This window comes from Rattus norvegicus, chromosome 15 (assembly GCF_021556685.1).
Source record: "Rattus norvegicus strain SHRSP/BbbUtx chromosome 15, alternate assembly SHRSP_T2T, whole genome shotgun sequence".
Lineage (NCBI taxonomy): Eukaryota > Metazoa > Chordata > Mammalia > Rodentia > Muridae > Rattus > Rattus norvegicus.
In genome coordinates this window covers 33,193,929-33,217,012 of record NC_141548.1, presented here as the reverse complement: position 1 = coordinate 33,217,012, position 23,084 = coordinate 33,193,929, and the positions used below count along the sequence as shown (strand labels likewise).

Genomic DNA, 23,084 nt, shown 5'->3' with positions numbered 1-23,084 from the left:
TTGGGCATATTCCCAATAGTGGTATAGCTGGGTCTGCAGGTAGATCTATTTCCAATTTTCCAGGAACCACCATATTGATTTCAACAGTGGTTTTACAAGCTTGCAGTCATACATACACAGGTATTTCTCTGCCATTCGATATTCCACAGCTGAGAATACTTGGTTTCGCTCTGTGCCACATTTTTAATAGTTATTTGATTCTCTGGAGTCTAACTTCATGAGTTCTTTGTATGTTTTGGATACTGACCCTCTCTCAGATTTATGCCATTGGTAAAGATCTTTTCCCAATCTGTGGGTTGCTATTTGTAGTCCACCATATAAACAAACTCAAAGGAAAAAAAAACACATGACCATCTCATTAGATATTGAAAAAGCCTTTGACAAAATACAATACTCCTGCATGTTAATAATATTGGAGGGATCAGGAATTCAAGGTCTATACCTAAACATAATAAAAGCAATGTACACCAAACCAATAGCCAACATCAAACTAAATGGAGAGAAACTGAAAGCAATCCCATTAAAATCGGGAACAACACAAGGCGGCCCATTCTCTCCCTATGTATTCAATACAGTACTCCAAGTTCTAGCTAAAGAGATTTTGTCTGGGTGTGGAGAGGATGTTGCTAGTGACACCTACTGGAGAGAGGTCAGAAATACTTTAAAGATCCTGTTTCCTATATGTTCTTTCCTATCTCCCCCTATATCTGATTCTGCCCCCTTTTCCCCTCCTCTTCACTTCTCCCACTCAGGTCCCTCCCTTCCTCTGTCTCCCATGAATATTTTGTTCCCCCTTCAAAGTGGGACTCAAACATCCTCACTTGAGCCTTCCTTCTTGTTTAACCTCTTTCAATCTGTGGGGGTGGATTATAGGTATCCTATACTTTTTGACTAATATCCACTTAACAGCAAGTACATACCATGCATGTCCTATTGGAGCTGGATTACCTCACTCAGGATGATTTTTTCTAGTTCCATCCATTTGCCTGCAAAATTCATGATGTCCTCGTTTTTTTAATATCTGAATAGTATTCCACTGTGTACATTTACCACATTTTCTATATCCATTCTTCAGGTGAGGCACATATGAGTTGTTTCCAGCTCATTGCTATTATAAATAAGGCTGCTATTGACATAGCGGAGCATGTGTCCTTGTCGTATGGTGGGGCATCTTTTGGGTATATGTCCAGGAGTGGTATAGCCACGTTTTCAGGTAGAACTATTTCCAATTTTCTGAGGAACAGCCAGATTGATTTCCAGAAGGGTAGTTCCAGTTTGCAATCCCACCAACAATGGAGGAGTGTTCCTCTTGCTCCACATCCTTGGCAGTATGTGCTGTCCCTTGAGTTTTTATCTTAGACAGTCTGGTTGGTGTGAGGTGGAATCTCAGGGTCATTTTGATTTGCACTTCCCTGATGACTAATAATGTTCAACATTTCTTTAAGTATTTTTGACCATTCAAGATTCCTCTGTTGAGAATTCTTTGTTTAGCTGCATACCTCTTTTTTTAATTGGCTTTTATTTTAGTCTAAAATCTTTAGGGTTTTTTATATATTTTGGTTATTAGCCCCAGAGGTCAGAATAATGAATGGAAATATGCAGCCACTGGGGGTGGGGTGGCTGGAGGTTGGGAGAACCTCTAGAATGTCCCAGAGGCCTGAGATGGGATGCCCAGGACTCATTGTGACCTTAGCTGAAGTGTCCAACAGTGGGGAAATGGAACCTGAAGAGACCACATCTAGTAGTTAGACTTAGTCCCCAGTAAAGAAATGGGGACAACAACCCACCTTCAAAATTTTTGACTGACAATTATACCTGTCTAAAAGAAATGGAGGGGCAAAAGAGGAACAGAGACAGAAAAAATGGTGAACCACTGACCAGCCCAACTTGGGATCCATCCCGTGGGAGGGCACCAAATCCTGACACTATTACTGATGCTAGGTTGTACTTACAAACAGGAGCCTAACATGGCTGTCCTCTGACAGACTCTATCAGCAGCTGACTGACACAGATGCAGATACTTACAGCTATCTATAGGATGGAGGTAAGGTACCCTATGGAAGAGTTAGGGGAAGGATTAAAGGAACTAAAGGGGTGGAAACCCCATAGGAAGACCAACAATGTCAACCAACCTGGACTCCAGGGAGCTCCCAGAAACTAAGCTGCAAACCAAGGAACATACACAGGCTGGTCCAAGGCCCCCAGCACATATGCAGCAGAGGACTGACTGCCTTGTCCGGCCTCAGTGGTAGAGGATGCACCTAATCCTGTAGAGACTTCATGTACCAGTGGGGGGTGCCTGGGTGGGGGCACCTTCTCTGCATCCTGCCTCTCCTAGCAGCCCAAGTCTTATGGCATCCACCCTGAATCCTACAACCCACCCCCTTCTAGAACTCTAGCTCCCAGGAGTGCTTTTAGAAACACCTAGTAAGAGGATCACCTTGTATACATTTTGCATCTTTTTGGCATTGCCCACACACAGCTGAGAGTTGTGTTGAAAACTGGTGAAGTGTTGACAGGCTTGGGGCTCCAGGAATCTCATCTTTACTTCCTCCAGCATGGCAGAGGCTGGTTCATTCACATTTATTCTGCCCCAGACAACTGCCCTGCACTTTAACCTGCATTTTTCTTTCTTGGAACCAGTGTTTATTGTCTGAGGAAGAGACAGAGAGAAAAGAGAACAAGCAATGGAGGAAGCCAGCTAGGATAGGAGCCCATGGACTTCAAGGTGAGAGCAAAGAGGTGAGAAGACCATTTCCTCAGACTGTGTGTGCAATTTAGTGTCATTACATTAGATACCTTTTTGCTTTCATAGCAACCCCATCAAATAGTTATTACTGTTTCAATATGATGACCTGATCTTTAGAGCATAGAGTTTAGAATTAGATCTTTCTGATTTCAAACTAAGGGTACTTTATGTTCAACCATCCAGGGGAAAGAGTCTTGGTAAGTGTGAGGGGAAGGTTAGTGTTAGGGTTATGAAGTAAGCAATTTGCTCCAGAAGGCTGGGATGGTTCTAAACTCCAAACTACAAGATCAATGTCTGAGAGTTAACACTTTCTCTTTTTTGTTAAAACTACCCTGGGAAATACCACTACTCTCTGTTTACAAATGTAGACTTGAGCTTCCTGGTTGCTGCCGCCGGCGGAGAGCTCTTGGGCAGCACCCCGTGAGCAAACTTGAGCCTCAGGACCACAGGTAAGACCAACTTTTCTGCTGAAAGAGACCTGCCTGGTGATCTCGGGACACACAGAAGCAGAATTCCTTTAGGACCGGGCACCTCCTGTGTTTACCGGGAGTCCCACACCCGCGGATCCCAACCCGCAGCAGCTCTTTGCTCCCAGACACCGTGAGAGAGAGACCCAACCGCCTGGTCAGGTGGTCACTCCTGAGGCTGCAGAGCGGAAGAGACCACCAACACTGCCCACCCCTGCCCACATCCCTGGCCCAAGAGGAAACTGTATAAGGCCTCTGGGTTCCCGTGGGGGAGGGCTCAGGAGCGGCAGGACCAATGTGTCTGAGACACCACCGGAACCTGAAGGAAACAGACCGGATAAACAGTTCTCTGCACCCAAATCCCGTGGGAAGGAGAGCTAAACCCTCAGAGAGGCAGACACGCCTGGGAAACCAGAAGAGACTGCACTCTGCACACACATCTCGGACGCCAGAGGAAAACACCAAACGCCATCTGGAACCCTGGTGCACTGAAGCTCCCGGAAACGGCAGCGCAGATCTTCCTGGTTGCTGCCGCCGCAGAGAGCTCGAGGGCAGCACCCCGGGAGCGAACTTGAGCCTCGGGACCACAGGTAAGACCAACTTTTCTGCTGCAAGTGACCTGTCTGGTGAACTGAAGACACAGGCCCACAGGAACAGCTGAAGACCTGTAGAGAGGAAAAACTACACGCCCGAAAGCAGAACACTCTGTCGCCATAACAGGCTGAAGGAAAACAGGAAAACAGGTCTACAGCACTCCTGACACACAGGCTTATAGGGCAGTCTAGCCACTGTCAGAAATAGCAGAACAAAGTAACACTAGAGATAATCTGATGGCGAGAGGCAAGCACAGGAACCCAAGCAACAGAAACCAAGACTAGATGGCACCATCGGAGCCCAATTCTCCCACCAAAACAAACATGGAATATACAAACACACCAGAAAAGCAAGATCTAGTTTCAAAATCTTATTTGATCATGATGCTGGAGGACTTCAAGAAAGACGTGAAGAACTTCCTTAGAGAACAAGTAGAAGCCTACAGAGAGGAATCACAAAAATGCCTGAAAGAATTCCAGGAAAATATAATTAAACAAGTAGAAGCCCATAGAGAGGAGTCACAAAAATCCCTGAAAGAATTCCAGGAAATCATAAATAAACAAGTAGAAGACCATAGAGAGGAGTCACAAAAATCCCTGAAAGAATTCCAGGAAAACAAAATCAAACAGTTGAAGGAATTAAAAATGGACATAGAAGCAATCAAGAAAGAACACATGGAAACAACCCTGGATATAGAAAACCAAAAGAAGAGACAAGAAGCTGTAGATACAAGCTTCACCAACAGAATACAGGAGATGGAAGAGAGAATCTCAGGAGCAGAACATTCCATAGAAATCATTGACTCAACTGTCAAAGATAATGTAAAGCAGAAAAAGCTACTGGTCCAAAACATACAGGAAATCCAGGACTCAATGAGAAGATCAAACCTAAGGATAATAGGTATAGAAGAGAGCGAAGACTCCCAGCTCAAAGGACCAGTAAATATCTTCAACAAAATCATAGAAGAAAACTTCCCTAACCTAAAAAAAGAGATACCCATAGGCATACAAGAAGCCTACAGAACTCCAAATAGATTGGACCAGAAAAGAAACACCTCCCGTCACATAATTGTCAAAACACCAAACGCACAAAATAAAGAAAGAATATTAAAAGAAGTAAGGGAAAAGGGTCAAGTAACATATAAAGGCAGACCTATCAGAATCACACCAGACTTTTCGCCAGAAACTATGAAGGCCAGAAGATCCTGGACTGATGTCATACAGACCCTAAGAGAACACTAATGCCAGCCCAGGTTACTGTATCCTGCAAAACTCTCAATTAACAGAGATGGAGAAACCAAGATATTCCATGACAAAACCAAATTTACACAATATCTTTCTACAAATCCAGCACTACAAAGGATAATAAATGGTAAAGCCCAACATAAGGAGGCAAGCTATACCCTAGAAGAAGCAAGAAACTAATCGTCTTGGCACCAAAACAAAGAGAAGAAAAGCACACAAACATAACCTCACATCCAAATATGAATATAACAGGAAGCAATAATCACTATTCCTTAATTTCTCTCAACATCAATGGCCTCAACTCCCCAATAAAAAGACATAGATTAACAAACTGGATACGCAACGAGGACCCTGCATTCTGCTGCCTACAGGAAACACACCTCAGAGACAAAGACAGACACTACCTCAGAGTGAAAGGATGGAAAACAACTTTCCAAGCAAATGGTCTGAAGAAGCAAGCTGGAGTAGCCATTCTAATATCAGATAAAATCAATTTTCAACTAAAAGTCATCAAAAAAGATAAGGAAAGACACTTCATATTCATCAAAGGAAAAATCCACCAAGATGAACTCTCAATCCTAAATATCTATGCCCCAAATACAAGGGCACCTACATACATAAGGGAAACCTTACTAAAGCTCAAAACACACATTGCACCTCACACAATAATAGTAGGAGATTTCAACACCCCACTCTCATCAATGGACAGATCATGGAAACAGAAATTAAACAGAGACGTAGACAGACTAAGAGAAGTCATGAGCCAAATGGACTTAACAGATATTTATAGAACATTCTATCCTAAAGCAAAAGGATATACCTTCTTCTCAGCTCCTCATGGTACTTTCTCCTAAATTGACCATATAATTGGTCAAATAACGAGCCTCAACAGGTACAGAAAGATAGAAATAATCCCATGCGTGCTATCAGACCACCATGGCCTAAAACTGCTCTTCAATAACAATAAGGGAAGAATGCCCACATATACGTGGAAATTGAACAATGCTCTACTCAATGATAACCTGGTCAAGGAAGAAATAAAGAAAGAAATTAAAGACTTTTTAGAATTTAATGAAAATGAAGGTACAACATACCCAAACTTATGGGACACAATGAAAGCTGTGCTAAGAGGAAAACTCATACCTGCAGAAAAAAACAGGAAAGAGCATATGTAAGCATATGTCAGCAGCTTAACAGCACACCTAAAAGCTCTAGAACAAAAAGAAGCAAATACACCCAGGAGGAGTAGAAGGCAGGAAATAATCAAACTCAGAGCTGAAATCAACCAAGTAGAAACAAAAAGGACCATAGAAAGAATCAACAGAACCAAAAGTTGGTTCCTTGAGAAAATCAACAAGATAGATAAACCCTTAGCCAGACTAACAAGAAGACACAGAGAGTGTGTCCAAATTAACAAAATCAGAAATGAAAAGGGAGACATAACTACAGATTCAGAGGAAATTCAAAAAATCATCAGATCTTACTATAAAAGCCTATATTCAACAAAACTTGAAAATCTGCAGGAAATGGACAATTTCCTAGACAGATAACAGGTACCGAAGTTAAATCAGGAACAGATAAACCAGTTAAACAACCCCATAACTCCTAAGGAAATAGAAGCAGTCATTATAGGTCTCCCAACCAAAAAGAGCCCAGGTCCAGACGGGTTAGTGCAGAATTCTATCAGACCTTCATAGAAGACCTCATACCAATATTATCCAAACTATTCCACAAAATTGAAACAGATGGAGCACTACCGAATTCCTTCTATGAAGCCACAATTACTGTTATACCTAAACCACACAAAGACCCAACAAAGAAAGAGAACTTCAGACCAATTTCCCTTATGAATATCGACGCAAAAATACTCAATAAAATTCTGGCAAACCGAATCCAAGAGCACATCAAAACAATCATCCACCATGATCAAGTAGGCTTCTTCCCAGGCATGCAGGGATGGTTTAATATACGGAAAACCATCAACGTGATCCATTATATAAACAAACTGAAAGAACAAAACCACATGATCATTTCATTAGATGCTGAGAAAGCATTTGACAAAATTCAACACCCCTTCATGATAAAAGTCCTGGAAAGAATAGGAATTCAAGGCCCATACCTAAACATAGTAAAAGCCATATACAGCAAACCAGTTGCTAACATTAAACTAAATGGAGAGAAACTTGAAGCAATCCCACTAAAATCAGGGACTAGACAAGGCTGCCCACTCTCTCCCTACTTATTCAATATAGTTCTTGAAGTTCTAGCCAGAGCAATCAGACAACAAAAGGAGATCAAGGGGATACAGATCGGAAAAGAAGAAGTCAAAATATCACTATTTGCAGATGATATGATAGTATATTTAAGTGATCCCAAAAGTTCCACCAGAGAACTACTAAAGCTGATAAGCAACTTCAGCAAAGTGGCTGGGTATAAAATTAACTCAAATAAATCAGTAGCCTTCCTCTACACAAAAGAGAAACAAGCCGAGAAAGAAATTAGGGAAACGACACCCTTCATAATAGACCCAAATAATATAAAGTATCTCGGTGTGACTTTAACCAAGCAAGTAAAAGATCTGTACAATAAGAACTTCAAGACTCTGAAGAAAGAAATTGAAGAAGACCTCAGAAGATGGAAAGATCTCCCATGCTCATGGATTGGCAGGATTAATATAGTAAAAATGGCCATTTTACCAAAAGCGATCTACAGATTCAATGCAATCCCCATCAAAATACCAATCCAATTCTTCAAAGAGTTAGACAGAACAATTTGCATATTCATCTGGAATAACAAAAAACCCAGGATAGCTAAAACTATCCTCAACAATAAAAGGACTTCAGGGGGAATCACTATCCCTGAACTCAAGCAGTATTACAGAGCAATAGTGATAAAAACTGCATGGTATTGGTACAGAGACAGACAGATAGACCAATGGAATAGAATTGAAGACCCAGAAATGAACCCACACACCTATGGGCTCTTGATTTTTGACAAAGGAGCCAAAACCATCCAATGGAAAAAAGATAGCATTTTCAGCAAATGGTGCTGGTTCAACTGGAGGTCAATATGTAGAAAAATGCAGATCGATCCATGCTTATCACCCTGTACAAAGCTTAAGTCCAAGTGGATCAAGGACCTCCACATCAAACCAGACACACTCAAACTAACAGAAGAAAAACTAGGGAAGCATCTGGAACATATGGGCACTGGAAAAAATTTCCTGAACAAAACACCAATGGCTTATACTCTAAGATCAAGAATCAACAAATGGGATCTCATAAAACTGCAAAGCTTCTGTAAGGCAAAGGACACTGTGGTTAGGACAAAACGGCAACCAACAGATTGGGAAAAGATCTTTACCAATCCTACAACAGATAGAGGCCTTATATCCAAAATATACAAAGAACTCAAGAAGTTAGACCGCAGGGAGACAAATAACCCTATTAAAAAACGGGGTTCAGAGATAAACAAAGAATTCACAGCTGAGGAATGCCGAATGGCTGAGAAACACCTAAAAAAAGTTCAACATCTTTAATCATCAGGGAAATGCAAATCAAAACAACCCTGAGATTTCACCTCACACCAGTGAGAATGGCTAAGATCAAAAACTCAAGTGACAGCAGATGCTGGCGAGGATGCGGAGAAAGAGGAACACTCCTCCATTGTTGGTGGGATTGCAGACTTGTACAACCATTCTGGAAATCACTCTGGAGGTTCCTCAGAAAATTGGACATTGAACTGCCTGAGGATCCAGCTATACCTCTCTCGGGCATATACCCAAAAGATGCCCCAACATATAAAAAAGACACGTGCTCCACTATGTTCATCGCAGCCTTATTTATAATAGCCAGAAGCTGGAAAGAACCCAGATGCCCTTCAACAGAGGAATGGATACAGAAAATGTGGTACATCTACACAATGGAATATTACTCAGCTATCAAAAACAACGAGTTTATGAAATTCGTAGGCAAATGGTTGGAACTGGAAAATATCATCCTGAGTGAGCTAACCCAATCACAGAAAGACATACATGGTATGCACTCACTGATAAGTGGCTATTAGCCCAAATGCTTGAATTACCCTAGATGCCTAGAACAATTGAAACTCAAGACGGATGATCAAAATGTGAATGTTTCACGCCTTCTTTAAAAGGGGAACAAGAATACCCTTGGCAGGGAAGAGAGAGGCAAAGATTAAAACAGAGACTGAAGGAACACCCATTCAGAGCCTGCTCCACATGTGGCCCATACATATACAGCTACCCAATTAGACAAGATGGATGAAGCAAAGAAGTGCAGGCAGACAGGAGCCGGATGTATATCGCTCCTGAGAGACACAGCCAGAATACAGCAAATACAGAGGCGAATGCCAGCAGCAAACCACTGAACTGAGAATAGAACCCCCGTTGAAGGAATCAGAGAAAGAACTGGAAGAGCTTGAAGGGGCTCGAGACCCCATATGTACAACAATGCCAAGCAACCAGAGCTTCCAGGGACTAAGCCACTACCTAAAGACTATACATGGACTGACCCTGGACTCTGACCTCTTAGGTAGCAATGAATAGCCTAGTAAGAGCACCAGTGGAAGGGGAAGCCCTGGGTCCTGCCAAGACTGAAGCCCCAGTGAACTAGACTGTTGGGGGGAGGGCGGCAATGGGGGGAGGGTTGGGAGGGGAATACCCATAAGGAAGGGGAGGGGGGAGGGGGCTGTTTGCCCGGAAACTGGGAAAGGGAATAACACTCGAAATGTATATAAGAAATACTCAAGTTAATAAAAAAAAAAAAAAAACAAATGTTGACTTGAAACTGAGACCACGATCACACTGCCTTTAACTGTTAAATACATTTTAAATATCTGCTTGGTGCTTCCCTGGACTCAGAAGAAGGAGTAATGAAGAGAAGGTCACACAGTGGAGTGCCATTTCTCTTGGAGACCTACAGGAGTTTGGTTCACAGGTGGGAAGTTAAGTGAAGTCCTGTGTTTTCATTTGCTAATGTTGAGAGCTGTCCTCTGACATCACATCACTAGCAGGGAGGAGGAGGATTTGGAACTGGAGAGGTCTTGTCTGGTGCCTCTGCATGAGTGAGACCAAGCCCCAGAGCCAAAGGCATGGTTTTTCTCCTGTGTCATTGAATATGGAGGGGTAGCAAAAGATTCTCCAATATATAACAAGGACACATGATCCACTATGCTCATAGCAGCCTTATTTATAATAGCCAGAAGGTGGAAAGAACCCAGATGCCCTTCAGCATAGGAGTGGATACAGAAAATGTGGTACATTTACACAATGAAGTACTATTCAGTTATTAAAAACAATGACTTCATGAAATTCTTAGGCAAATGAATGGAACTAGAAAATATCATCCTGAGTGAGGTAACCCAGTCATAAAAGAACACACATAGTATGCACTCACTGATACGTGGATATTAGCTCAAAAGTCCACAATGCCAATAAAATGACCCACAGAACATATGGAGCATAGAAGGAAGGAAGACCAGGGTGTGGATGCTTTAGTCCTGCATTGATGGGTGAATAAGACGATTGTGGGAGGTGGAGGGAAAGGGGGACCAGGTAGGGAGAAAAGAGGGGGGAGGAAATTAAGGGTGGCAGTATCAAGTACTGGAGGAGATGTGAGAGAGGTATAGAGGGTCAGGAAACTGAACAAAAATATGTAGCAGGGGGAATGGGCACCTGGGGAGTGCCATCATAGTGTCCCAGATACCAGGGAAACATGAGGCTCCCAGCACCCAATGGGGATGACTTTAGCCAAAATGAGCAGAAAAGGGGGAAACAAATCCAGTAGAGACCTCCTCCAGGAGATAGGCAGGGCTCTGGTTGAGGGATGGTGACACCCACCCATCTCAAAGTTTTAACCTAGAAATGTTCCTCCTGTTCAAAGGAAGAACAGGGACAAAAAGTGGAACAGAGACTGAAGGAAGGGCCAACCAGGGACTGCTCCACCTGGGGATCCATCATGTCTGCAGACACCAAACCCAACACTGTTGCTGTAGTCAAGAGGTGCTTGGTGACAGGAACCTAGTGGGGCAGTTCCCGAGGAAGTCTGGCCAGCAACTGACCAATGCAGACATGGATGCTTGGAGCAAACCATCAGACAGAGCTCAGGGAACCTGGTGGGGGAGTTGACAGAAGGACTGGAGGAGCTGAGGTGGGTTGCAACCCCATTGGAAGAACAACATAGGCTGCCCTGACCACCCAGTTCTCCCAGAGTTTAAGCCACCAACCAAAGTACCTGGAGGGATCCATGGCTCCAGATACATATGTAGCAGAGGATGGCCTTGCCTGACAGCAATGGGAGGGGAAGCTCTTGGTCCCGAGAGGCTTGATGCCCCAGTGTAGGGGGATGACAGAGCAGTGGGGCAGGAGAGTGTGGGTGTCTGGAGGAGTACACTCTATACAAGTAGAGTGGAGTGGGGATGGTGGTTGTGGGCTGGGGAGCTGAGGGAGAAGTAACTGGGTAGTGGGATATCATTTGAGATGAAAACAAATGGAATGATTAGTTAGAAAGAAAGAAAAAAGAAAGAAAGGAAGAAAGGAAAGAAAGAAAGAAAAGAAGGAAGAAAGGAAAGAAAGAAAGAAAGAAAGAAAGAAAGAAAGAAAGAAAGAAAGAAAGAAAGAAAGAAAGGGAAAGGAAGGAAGAAAGAAAAGGGGGATGGAGGGATAGGTAGTAGAGAACTAGGGTGCCAGTGCCACAACACCATGGCCCAGGTCCTCCAGCCTTGGGTGATGTTTCTTTTCTTGGCTGAAGATGAGGAAGAAGATAAGATTCAGTCCCCAGCAGGACATCAACCACATAAACATTGACCCCATGATTTACCTGCATTCTCTTTGCTACAGCTTCCCAGAATTCTGCTGTCTCTGCTGCCTCCCTTGTCTGCTTTATATGTTGTGTACTGCAGAGTTCAAATATGGTGTGAAGATCACGAAGCTGGGAGTGTGATTATTAACCAAGGAATTGGGGGAGGGAGATGATGAGAAGATGTAGAGAAGAACAGAACAGTGCACATTATCCTGGCTGTAAAAGCTTACTGTACACAGTCATGTATGTTAGATAATATTCAGTAATCCACAGTGGTACACATGTGCCTGGAAGTCAGTAGTCAAGATGGTTAGCATAGCAAGATAGTAGCTCAAATCAATTCTTCATTGTGTTTAGAGAGGGGCAGAGTGATTAGAGCACAGAGTGGAGTCACACAGCTGCTGTAAGTTATGTCTTTATTGAGGAGCATTACAGGGAACAATCCATCATCACAAACTGGTGTATCTTTGACAGCATCTTAGAGACAGTTGGGGACAGGCTAGGGACAGGCTGGGGACAGGTAGGGACAGGCTATGTTGAAGTCAAAGGGTACCAGATGAGCTTAGGCTTGGAGAGTCTGACTCATGCAGGTCAGGCTTTTCAGCTACTTGCCCTTAGGACTGTATTAATCCAGGGCACATGTGTGGAGATTCGGGTGAAGATTGCAGGGGGCTTTGCATCTTTATGTCCATAAGATACAATACCATGGGCCACACCAGCACACAGTAGCAGTCCGCCAGAGTCTCCCTATAAGTAATAAAAACCAAAGTATAAGTAAATACAAGTTCAAATATAGGTAATCCTGGAATGAGGTATGGGATCCTGGCTGGCTATGGGTCATAAGTTAGGAATTTAATGCCTGATTCCCCTCCCTCTGTCCTTGCCCCAGTGCTAACATGTCTCCCTTTACTCCCTTCCTGTCTAGTGTCTAGCTGTGTGGGAAGGATGTAGGAAGGGCTTGGGCACAGGAAGATGAGATGGACAGGGACAATGTCAGTTTCCAGAGCCTCAGGGATAGGAGCTAAGGACACAGGCATTAGTCACTGTCACGGGGAGCTGTTTGGCACATTTCCTTCACTTATACTGTCTCCTGATGTGAGGAGGAAAAGCAGATGTGTACTCACATGGTCTGCGGCTTTTAACATTGTAGGACTGCCCACACACATCTGGAAATTATAGTCATAACGACTGTAGAGTTTACAGGCATCTTCATCCATGATTCTCAGTTCAACCTCTCTCAGTATACTTGAGGTATGAACTGTCACTCCAATTCGCCCCCATCCAGCAGCCCAGCACATTGTCCCAGAGTGGATAAAGTCAGAAGGACTAGGCAGGGGAACTACATCCACTGCAGGTGTCAACTCAACTTGTTTTTCAAGCTGTTGGGGAAGGGAGAGAAGGGATGGCAAACCAGAGAAGGATGCTGAGACATGGGTCCTATCACAGCAGGTCCATAGTGACATAGAATTCAAGAGTGGGTTCTGAGGAAGAGGATTGGACAAGAGAGAATTCAATGGACTAAGCCAGGGGGAGAGTTAAGGAGGGGAGACCTAAATAAAGCAAGGGTGGATAAATGAGGGCACCTTCAGTAACATGATGTCATGAAGATTGGAAAAGAAGTTGTAATTTTTGTGAACAAATTGTTTTTTGACTTTTTTTTCTGTTGTGTGGATTCTCGCTTGCTCACGTCATGGGCTCCAAGGGTGACTGTGATTTCTCTGTAGATAGAGAAAGAAGCAATGAAAAGTCGTATGAGGAGAACTCCTTCCAAGGAGAGGGGCACCAGGTTCTTTCTTCTCTATCCCTGGGCAGAGCCCTAGACACACTTGACATGGAGCTCTGAGGACCCCTGCCACAGGGCTCAGGAAAACATAGAACTGAGAACACTTCCCACACCCCACACCCCACACCCCACACCCCACACCCCACACCCCACACCCCACACCCCACACCCCACACCCCACACCCCACACCCCACACCCCACACCCCACACCCCACACCCCACACCCCACACCCCACACCCCACACCCCACACCCCACACCCCACACCCCACACCCCACACCCCACACCCCACACCCAGGACTTGCATTGAACCAGAACCATGTCTTTGTACATGGAAAATGGTCACTGTACATTGAATTACACCCCAGCTCATGGCTGAGCTCTGGTCCCACTTGGACAAGACAAGAACTGTGGTTTTAGTTCTGACCAGGTCCCTGCTTAAAGCTCTAACCTCTGAACATGGAGATGACAGACAAATGCTCCACTGAGTGGCCTTCTGCTCCCTTTTCCTCTCTGTGTAAGGAGAGTCCATCTGGAAATGAACAAGGCTTGGAGACTTTCTTGGGGCTCTGCTGCTCTGTGACTCTGGCTCATGCATGTCTTCACAAGAAGAGAAGCCTCTTACCGTCTATTACAGTGTGCAGCAGTCAGCACAAGTTGACGGCTTATGAGAAACCCACCACAGAGGGTCACATGACCTTCCTCAGTGGTGATCTCCAGATGGGCCATGTAAGGGCGGGAGTGAGGAATAGACTCCACACCACCAACAATATCCTCTGGAACAAAGAACACCCGGTCCCCAGTCACAAGCATGCAGGGCCCCCCAACACAGTACTGCCAGAGAAATATGGGGCTAAAGCTGAGCGACTGCTCCAAGCCCACCCCACCTCACATGGGGCTCAGGCCCCTCCACAGGTCCTTTGGTCTTTTCTCTCCTGTTGATCTTTCCTCCCCACACCTCCCTGTCCACCCTCATCATTCATTCAGAACACAATGTCCATTCATGTTTCTGATGCTCTATTTCCTTTAGTCATTTCTTTCTACACTCATCCTGTCTTCCTCAACATTAAGGGAAGACCAGAGAGAGGTGCCCATCAGAACAGAGCATTTGATGAAACGGTGTAATGGGGAAGTAGTTTTTCATTCTTCCTTGACCTAGAGATTTCCCCTAGACTATGTCACTTTAGGATCCTGCCTCATGTTAGGGTCTCTGTTCCTCAAGCTAAGAGATTAAGATCGGTTGCTGAAAGCTCAGAGGTTAGGGAGATGAAGACCAAACTCACCAGCTCCAGCTCCAGCTCCAGCTCCAGCTCCAGAAGGCAAGAGAAGAGCCATCAGGAATAGTAGGGCCTGCATTGTGCCAGTGGTGCAACCTGGGGTGAGCTTCTGGTGTGTTCCTGTCCTGGTTCCTGCTTTTATAGCTTCAAAGCAGGAAAAGGAAGGGCTGGAAACCACAGGTATGGCTTGGACAAGCTCTATTTTGCTTATCTGAAATTCTCACGACTCTGCTCTTTGGTGGAGTTGAATCTGTGCCTAGATCTTGAGACTCCTGGATCCCATGACAAGGTAGCAAGTGCACCCTTCAAAGAAGCTCGCACGAGACAGAACAGAAACACAGAGGGAGGGGGACCTCAACTGGGAATCATGGAACTGTTCTTGTAAGCATCCAGGTATTACTGTCAACTTTAAGACCATTGCTGCTGTGCTCACTTCAGCAGCACATATACTAAAAATTGGAACAATATAGAGAGGCCCATGCTGCACATGAGTAAAATCTCACCTCTGTCACTGTCACACAAGCACCTGTATCTGTAGTATATGAACATATGGGTGAGAGGGAGGACATTTTATTTACAAGAACTGGTGGTAGGCTGGTTTAGTCTGAAGAATCCTGTTTCTGTTGAGCAGTGTGAGGATTTCTCATATTTATAAAATAATTAAGAGATAATAGAATGTGACTGTGAGAGATGAAGGTGTGTAGACAGTGTATTAAACACACAGCGTGGAAGGCATGACCAATACCTTAATTAAGTCAGTGGTTCTCAATATTCCTAATGGTGTGAACCTTTAATATAGTACCTCATTGTGGTAAACCTTTCACAAAACTGTTTTTGTTGCTACTTTGTAACTATAATTTTGCTACAGTTGTGAATTTTCATGTAAAATATCTAACATGCAGAATATATAGTTGACCCCTACAGGTGTCATAACCCACAGGTTGAGAACGGCTGCTATAAGTGAATATCCTGTTATAATTATACTAATGATCTCTTTGTTAGGCATTGCAATACACATTTAGGGAGAACTTCATGGATTTTTAAGGATATCACAGAATCAAATATCTTGAGTATTTGCAATGCAAGACAAGGATTTGGGTGACCATGTAATCATAGCTGCAGATCATAAGAGTGTACAGACATTGCTCACTGGGTCTGAGTACTCAGAAACATGGTCAAAGAAGGTGATGGATGGGCGTAGAAATAACTTTTGTATTCAAAAGAAAATTGAAAACTCTTTTTTACAGATAAAAATAATTTGTTCTGGTGAAATTGTAAAGAAAAAGGTATAATGCATATAGGTTAGTGTAACTGAAACAAACACTTTCTGACTCTAAGACTATGCATCTCGATGAACCACATAATTGAACGTGATGTTCTGGAATCATGGAGCTTTGCAGGAAAATTCTAGGTCTGGTAAAAAGAGGTATTGACTATCATGTGGGGCCTCCGCTGATTCCCAGGCTTGGACCAGACAACTCACACCTCTTTATATGATGGAGACTGGGTGTCCCTGAGGAAAGTTCTGGCTCCAATTCTGTCCTGCATTTCCTTCCATTGCTTCATAACAGCTACAGTGCGCTGTTCAAGCACAGCAATAAGAATTAGAGAAATAGGACTCCAGAGGAAAACACCTAACGCCATTTGGGAGCCCAGTGCACAGGGGCCCCGGGAAAAGGTGGCACAGGCCCTTCTGGTTGCCGCCCTTGGAGAGCTCTAAAGCGACCCCTCAGGAACAACTTCAGCCCCGGAACGAGAGGTAAGACCAACTTTTCTGCTCCAAGTGACCTGCCTGGTGGACTCAGGACACACAGAGGCAAAATTCCTCTGGGACCGGAAACTTCTGGTTTTTAGCTGGAGCCCGAACCTCGCTTATCCTGGTCCACAGCACCCTGCTCCCGAACCCCTTAGGAGAGAGAGCTCACCGCCCAGACAGGTGGGCACTCCTGAGACTGCAGAGCGGGAGAGACTACCAATACTGTCCATGCCTGCCCACATCGCTGGCCCAAGAGGAAACTATATAGGGCCTCTAGGAACAGGAAGATAGGGGCATTCAAGCAGTAGGTCCCCTGCATCCAGACACCACCTGAACCTGAAGGGACCCAGTCAACAGCTCCCTGCACCCAAATCCCATGGGAGGGAGAGTTAAACCTTCAGAGGGCCAGACATGCGTGGGAAGCCAGGAGAGACTACACTCAGCCCACATTTCAGACTCCAGAGGAAAACAACTAACACCATCTAGTACCCCGATGCACAGGGCCCCGGGAAAAAGCGGGGTAGGCCCTTCTGGTAGCCGCACTCACAGAGAGCTCAAAAGCAGCCACTCAGGAGCAACTTCAGCCCTGGGACCAGGGTCAGACCAACTTTTCTAATCCAAGTGACCTGACTTGTAGACTCAGGACACATGTCCACAGAAACAGATGAAGGCCAATAGAGAGGAAAGACTACATGCCTGAAAGCAGAACACTCTGTTCCCATAACTGGCTGAAAGAAAACAGGAAAACAGGTCTACAGCTCTCCTGACACACAGGCCTATAGGATGGTCTAACCACTGTCAGAAATAGCAGAACAAGGTAACACCAGAGACAACCTGATGGCGAGAGGCAAGCACAGGAACCCAAGCAACAGAAACCAAGAATACGTGGCATCATCGGAGCCCAATACTCCAACCAAAGCAAACACTGAATATCCAAACACACCAGAAAAACAAGATCTTGGTTTTAAATCACATTTGATCATGATGATGGAGGACTTCAAGAAAGACATAAAGAACTCCCTTAGAGAAACGCAGGAAAACATAAATAAAGAAGTAGAAGCCTATAGAGAGGAATCACAAAAATCCCTGAAAGAAGTCCAGGAAAACACAATCAAATAGGTGAAGGAATTAAAATTGGAAATAGAAGCAATCAAGAAAGAACACAGGGAAACAACCCTGGATATAGAAAACCAAAGGAAGAGACAAAGAGCCGTAGATACAAGCATCACAAACAGAATACAAGAGATAGAAGAGAGAACCTCAGGAGCAGAAGATTCCATAAAAATCATCGACACAACTGTCAAAGATAATGTAACGCGGAAAAAGCTACTGGTCCAAAACATACAGGAAATCCAGGACTCAATGAGAAGATCAAACCTAAGGATAATAGGTATAGAAGAGAGTGAAGACTCCCAGCACAAAGGACCAGTAAATATCTTCAACAAAATCATAGAAGTAAACTTCCTTAACCAAAAGGAAAAAAATGCCCATAAACATACAAGAAGCCTACAGAACTCCAAATAGATTGGACCAGAAAAGAAACTCCTCCCATCACATAATAGTAAAAACACCAAATGCACAAAACAAAGAAAGAATATTAAAAGCAGTAAGGGAAAAAGACCAAGTAACATATAAAGGCAGACCTATCAGAATTACACTACATTCTCACCAGAGACTATGAAAGCCAGAAGATCCTGGACAGATGTCATACAGACCCTAAGAGAACACAAATGCCAGTCCAGGTTACTGTATCCAGAAAAACTCTCAATTAACATAGATGGAGAAACCAAGATATTCCATGACAAAACCAAATTTGCACAATATCTTTCTACAAATCCAGCCCTACAAAGGATAATAAATGGTAAAGCCCAACATAAGAGGGCAAGCTATACCCTAGAAAAAGCAAGAAACTAATCGTCTTACCAACAAAACAAAGAGAAGAAAAGCGCACAAACATAATCTCACATCCAAATACGAATGTAACAGGAAGCAACAATCACTATTCCTTAATATCTCTCAACATCAATGGAGTCAACTACCCAATAAAAATACATAGATTAACAAACTGGATACACAAAGAGAACCCTACATTTTGCTGCCTACAGGAAACACACCTCAGAAACAAAGAAAGACACTACCTCAGAGTGAAAGGCTGGAGAACAACTTTCCAAACAAATGGTCTGAAGAAGCAAGCTGGAGTAGCCATTCTAATATCAAATAAAATCGATTTTCAACCAAAGTCATCAAAAAAGATAAGGAAGGATACTTCATATTCATCAAAAGAAAAATCCACCACGATGAACTCTCAATCCTAAATATCTATGCTCCAAATACAAGGGCACCTACATACATAAAAGAAACCTTACTAAAGCTCAAAGCACACATTGCACCTCACACAATAATAGTAGGAGATTTCAACACCCCACTTTCAATGGACAGATCATGGAAACAGAAATTAAACAGAGACATAGACAGACTAAGAGAAGTCATGAACCAAATGGACTATACAGATATTTATAGAACATTCTACCCTAAAACAAAAGGATATACCTTCTTCTCACCACCTCATGGTACATTCTTCAAAATTGACCATATAATAGGTCATAAAACAGGCCTCAACAGATACAGAAAGATAGAAATAATCCCATGCATCCTATCAGACCACCATTGACTCAAGCTGGTCTTCAATAACAATAAGGGAAGAATGCCCACATATACATGGAAGTTGAACAATGCTCTACTCAATGATAACCTGGTCAAGGAACAAATAAAGAAATTAAAGACTTCCTAGAATTTAATGAAATGAAGGTACAACATACCCAAACTTTTGGGACACAATGAAAGTTGTGCTAAGAGGAAAACTCATAGCTCTGAGTAACTGCAGAAAGAAACAGGAGAGAGCATATATCACCAGCTTGACAGCACACCTAAAAGCTCTAGAACAAAAAGAAGCAAATACACCCACGAGGAGTAGAAGGCAGGAAATAATCAAACTCAGGGCTGAAATCAACCAAGTAGAAACAAAAAGGAGCATACAAAGAATCAACCAAGCCAAAAGTTGGTTCATTGAGAAAATTAACAAGATAGATAAACCCTTAGCCAGACTAACAAGAGGACACAGAGAGTGTATCCAAATTAACAAAATCAGAAGTGAAAGATCTGTATGACAAGAACTTTAAGTCTCTGAAGAAAGAAAATTGAGGAAGATCTCAGAAGATGGAAAGATCTTCCATGCTCATGGATTGGCAGAATTAATAAAGTAAAGATGGCCATTTTGCCAAAAGCAATCTACAGATTCAATGCAATCCCCATCAAAATTCCTACTCAATTCTTTATAGAGATAAAAAATGCAATTGGCAAATTCATTTGGAATAAAAAAAACCCAGGATAGCGAAAACTATACTCAACAACAAAAGAACTTCTGGGGGAATCACCATCCCTGACTTCAAGCAGTATTACAGAGCAATAGTGATAAAAACTGTATGGTATTGGTACAGAGACAGGCAGATAGACCAGTGGAATAAAATTGATTGAGGACCCAGAAATGAACCCACACACCTATTGTCACTTGATCTTTGACAAAAGAGCGAAAACCATCCAATGGAAAAAAGATAGCATTTTCAACAAATAGTGTTGGTTCAACTGGAGGTCAGCATGTAGAAGAATGCAAATTGATCCATTCTTATCACCCTGTCCAAAGCTTAAGTCCAAGTGGATCAAGGACCTCCACATCAAACCATATACACTCAAACTAATAGAAGAAAAAGTTGGGAAGAATCTTGAACACATGGGCACTGGAGAAAATTTCCTGAACAAAACACCAATAGCTTATGCTCTAAGGTCAAGAATTATTGACAAATGGGATCTCATAAAACTACAAAGCTTCTGTAAGGCAAAGGACACTGATGTTAGGACAAAATGGCAACCAACAGATTGGGAAAAGATCTTTACCAGTCCTGCAACCAATACAGGGCTCATATCCAAAATATACAAAGAACTCATGAAGTTAGACTGCAGGGAGACAAATAACCCTATTAAAAATGGGGTTCAGAGATAAACAAAGAATTCACAGCTGAGGAATGCCGAATGGCTGAGAAACACCTAAAGAACTGTTCAACATCTTTAGTCATAAGGGAAATGCAAATCAAAACAGCCCTGAGATTCCACCTCACACCAGTCAGAATGGCTAAGATCAAAAACTCAGGCGACAGCAGATGCTGGCGAGGATGTGAAGGAAGAGGAACACTCCTCCATTGTTGGTGGGATTGCAGACTGGTACAACCATTCTGGAAATCAGTCTGGAGGTTCCTCAGAAAATTGGACATTGAACTACCTGAGGACCCAGCTATCCCTCTCTTGGGTATATACCCACAAGATGCCCCAACATATAACAAAGACACATGCTCCACTATGTTCATAGCAGCCTTATAATAGCCAGAAGCTGGAAACAACCCAGATGCCCCTCAACAGAGGAATGGATACAGAAAATGTGGTACATCTACACAATGGAATATTACTCAGCTATCAAAAACAATGACTTTATGAAATTTATAGGAAAATGGATAGAACTGGAAAATATCATTCTGAGTGAGGTAACTCAATCACAGAAAAACACACATGGTATGCACTCATTGATAAGTGGCTATTAGCCCAAATGCTCAAATTACCTGAAATGTACAGAACACATGAAACTCAAGAAGGATGACCAAAATGCGGATGCTTCACTCCTTCTTTAAAACGGGAAGAAGAATACCCTTGAGAAGGGATAAGGAGGCAAAGTTTAGAACAGAGGCAGAAGGAACACCCATTCAGAACCTGCCCCACATGTGTCCCATACATATACAGCCAGCAAACTAGATAAGATGGATGAAGCAAAGAAGTGCAGGCTGACAGGAACTGGATGTAGATCTCTCCTGAGAGACACAGCCAGAATACGGCAAATACATAGGCAAATTCCAGCAGCAATCCACTGAACTGAGGACGGGACCCCCATTGAAGGAATCAGAGAAAGGGTTGAAAGAGCTTGAAGGGGCTTGAGACCCCATATGAACAACAATGCCAACCAACCAGGGCTTCCAAGGACTAAGCCACTACCCAAAGACTATAGAGGGGCTGACTCTGGGCTCCAACTGCATAGGTAGCAATGAATAGCCTAGTAAGGGCACCAGTGGAAGGGGAAGCCCTTGGTTCTGCCAAGACTGAACCCCCAGTGAACGTGATTGTTGGGGGAGGGCGGTAATGGGGGGGAGGATGGGAGGGGAACACCCACATAGAAGGGGAGAGGGAGGGGTTAGGGGGATGTTGGCCTGGAAACCGGGAAAGGGAATAACAATTGTAATGTAAATAAGAAATAATCAAGTTAATAAAGATGGAGGAAAAAAAGAAAGAATGAAAAACTACTTCCTTACATCATTTTATCAAAATACTCTGTTCTGATAGACAGCTCTACTCTGGCCTTTCCTTGATGTTGCAGAAGCCAGGATGAGTGTAGAAAGAAATGCCTAAAGAAAATAGAGCATCAGAAACACTAATGGTCATTGTGTTCTGAATGAAGGATGATGGTGGACAGGAAGGTGTGGAGTGGAAAGATCAACAGGAGAGAAAAGACCAAAGGACCTGTGGAGGTGCCTGAGCCCCATGCGCAGTGGGGTGGGCTTGGAGCAGTTGCTCAGCTTTAGCCCCATATTTCTCTGGCAGTACTGTGTTGGGGGGCCCTGCAAGCTTGTGGTTGTTCTTTGTTCCAGAGGAGATTGTTGGTGGTGTGGAGTCTAGACCACACTCCTGCTATGTCAAGGCCCATCTGGACTGAGAGAGGTTTAGAGGATATCTGTGGTGGGTTTCTCATGACTCACCAAATGGTGATGACTGCTGCATACTGTAACGGAAGGTAAGAGACTTCACATCCTGTGAAGACATCCAGGAACCAAAGTCACATAGGCACAGAGAAATAGGAAAGCCCTGCTCATCTCCAGATGGGTGCTCCTTACACTGAGAGGAAAAAGAGACCACAGGGCCACTCACTGGACCATTCATGTGTCATGTCCATTTTAGAGGTTGGATCTTTAAGGAGGGCTCTAGTCAGGACAAAAGTACAGCTCTTGACTTGTCCAGGTGTCACCAGAGCTCTGACATGTGCTGGGGTGTAACTGAACGTAGAGTGCCCATTTGCCATGTGCAAAGCCATGGGTTCAGTTCAATCCAAGTACTGGGTGTGGCGTGTGGGGAGAGTTCTCAGTCCTTTATTTTCCTGAGCCTCATCCTTCTGGGAAGACTGTGGTGCTGGGAGTCCCATTTCAAGTCTCTCTGTGTGGGGAAAGTACAGTCAACTTCCTGCATCCTGCCTCTTCCAGCAGCCCAAGCCTTGTGGCATCTACTATGAATCCTACACCCCA

The 23,084-nt window shown here is 43.6% G+C and overlaps 1 pseudogene; it reads right to left on the bottom strand.

Moving 5' to 3' along the window:
• Positions 1-12,475: 12,475 nt before the first annotated feature.
• Positions 12,476-15,021, bottom strand: LOC134481970 (mast cell protease 2-like; annotated as a pseudogene).
• Between the last annotated feature and the right edge of the window lie 8,063 nt (positions 15,022-23,084).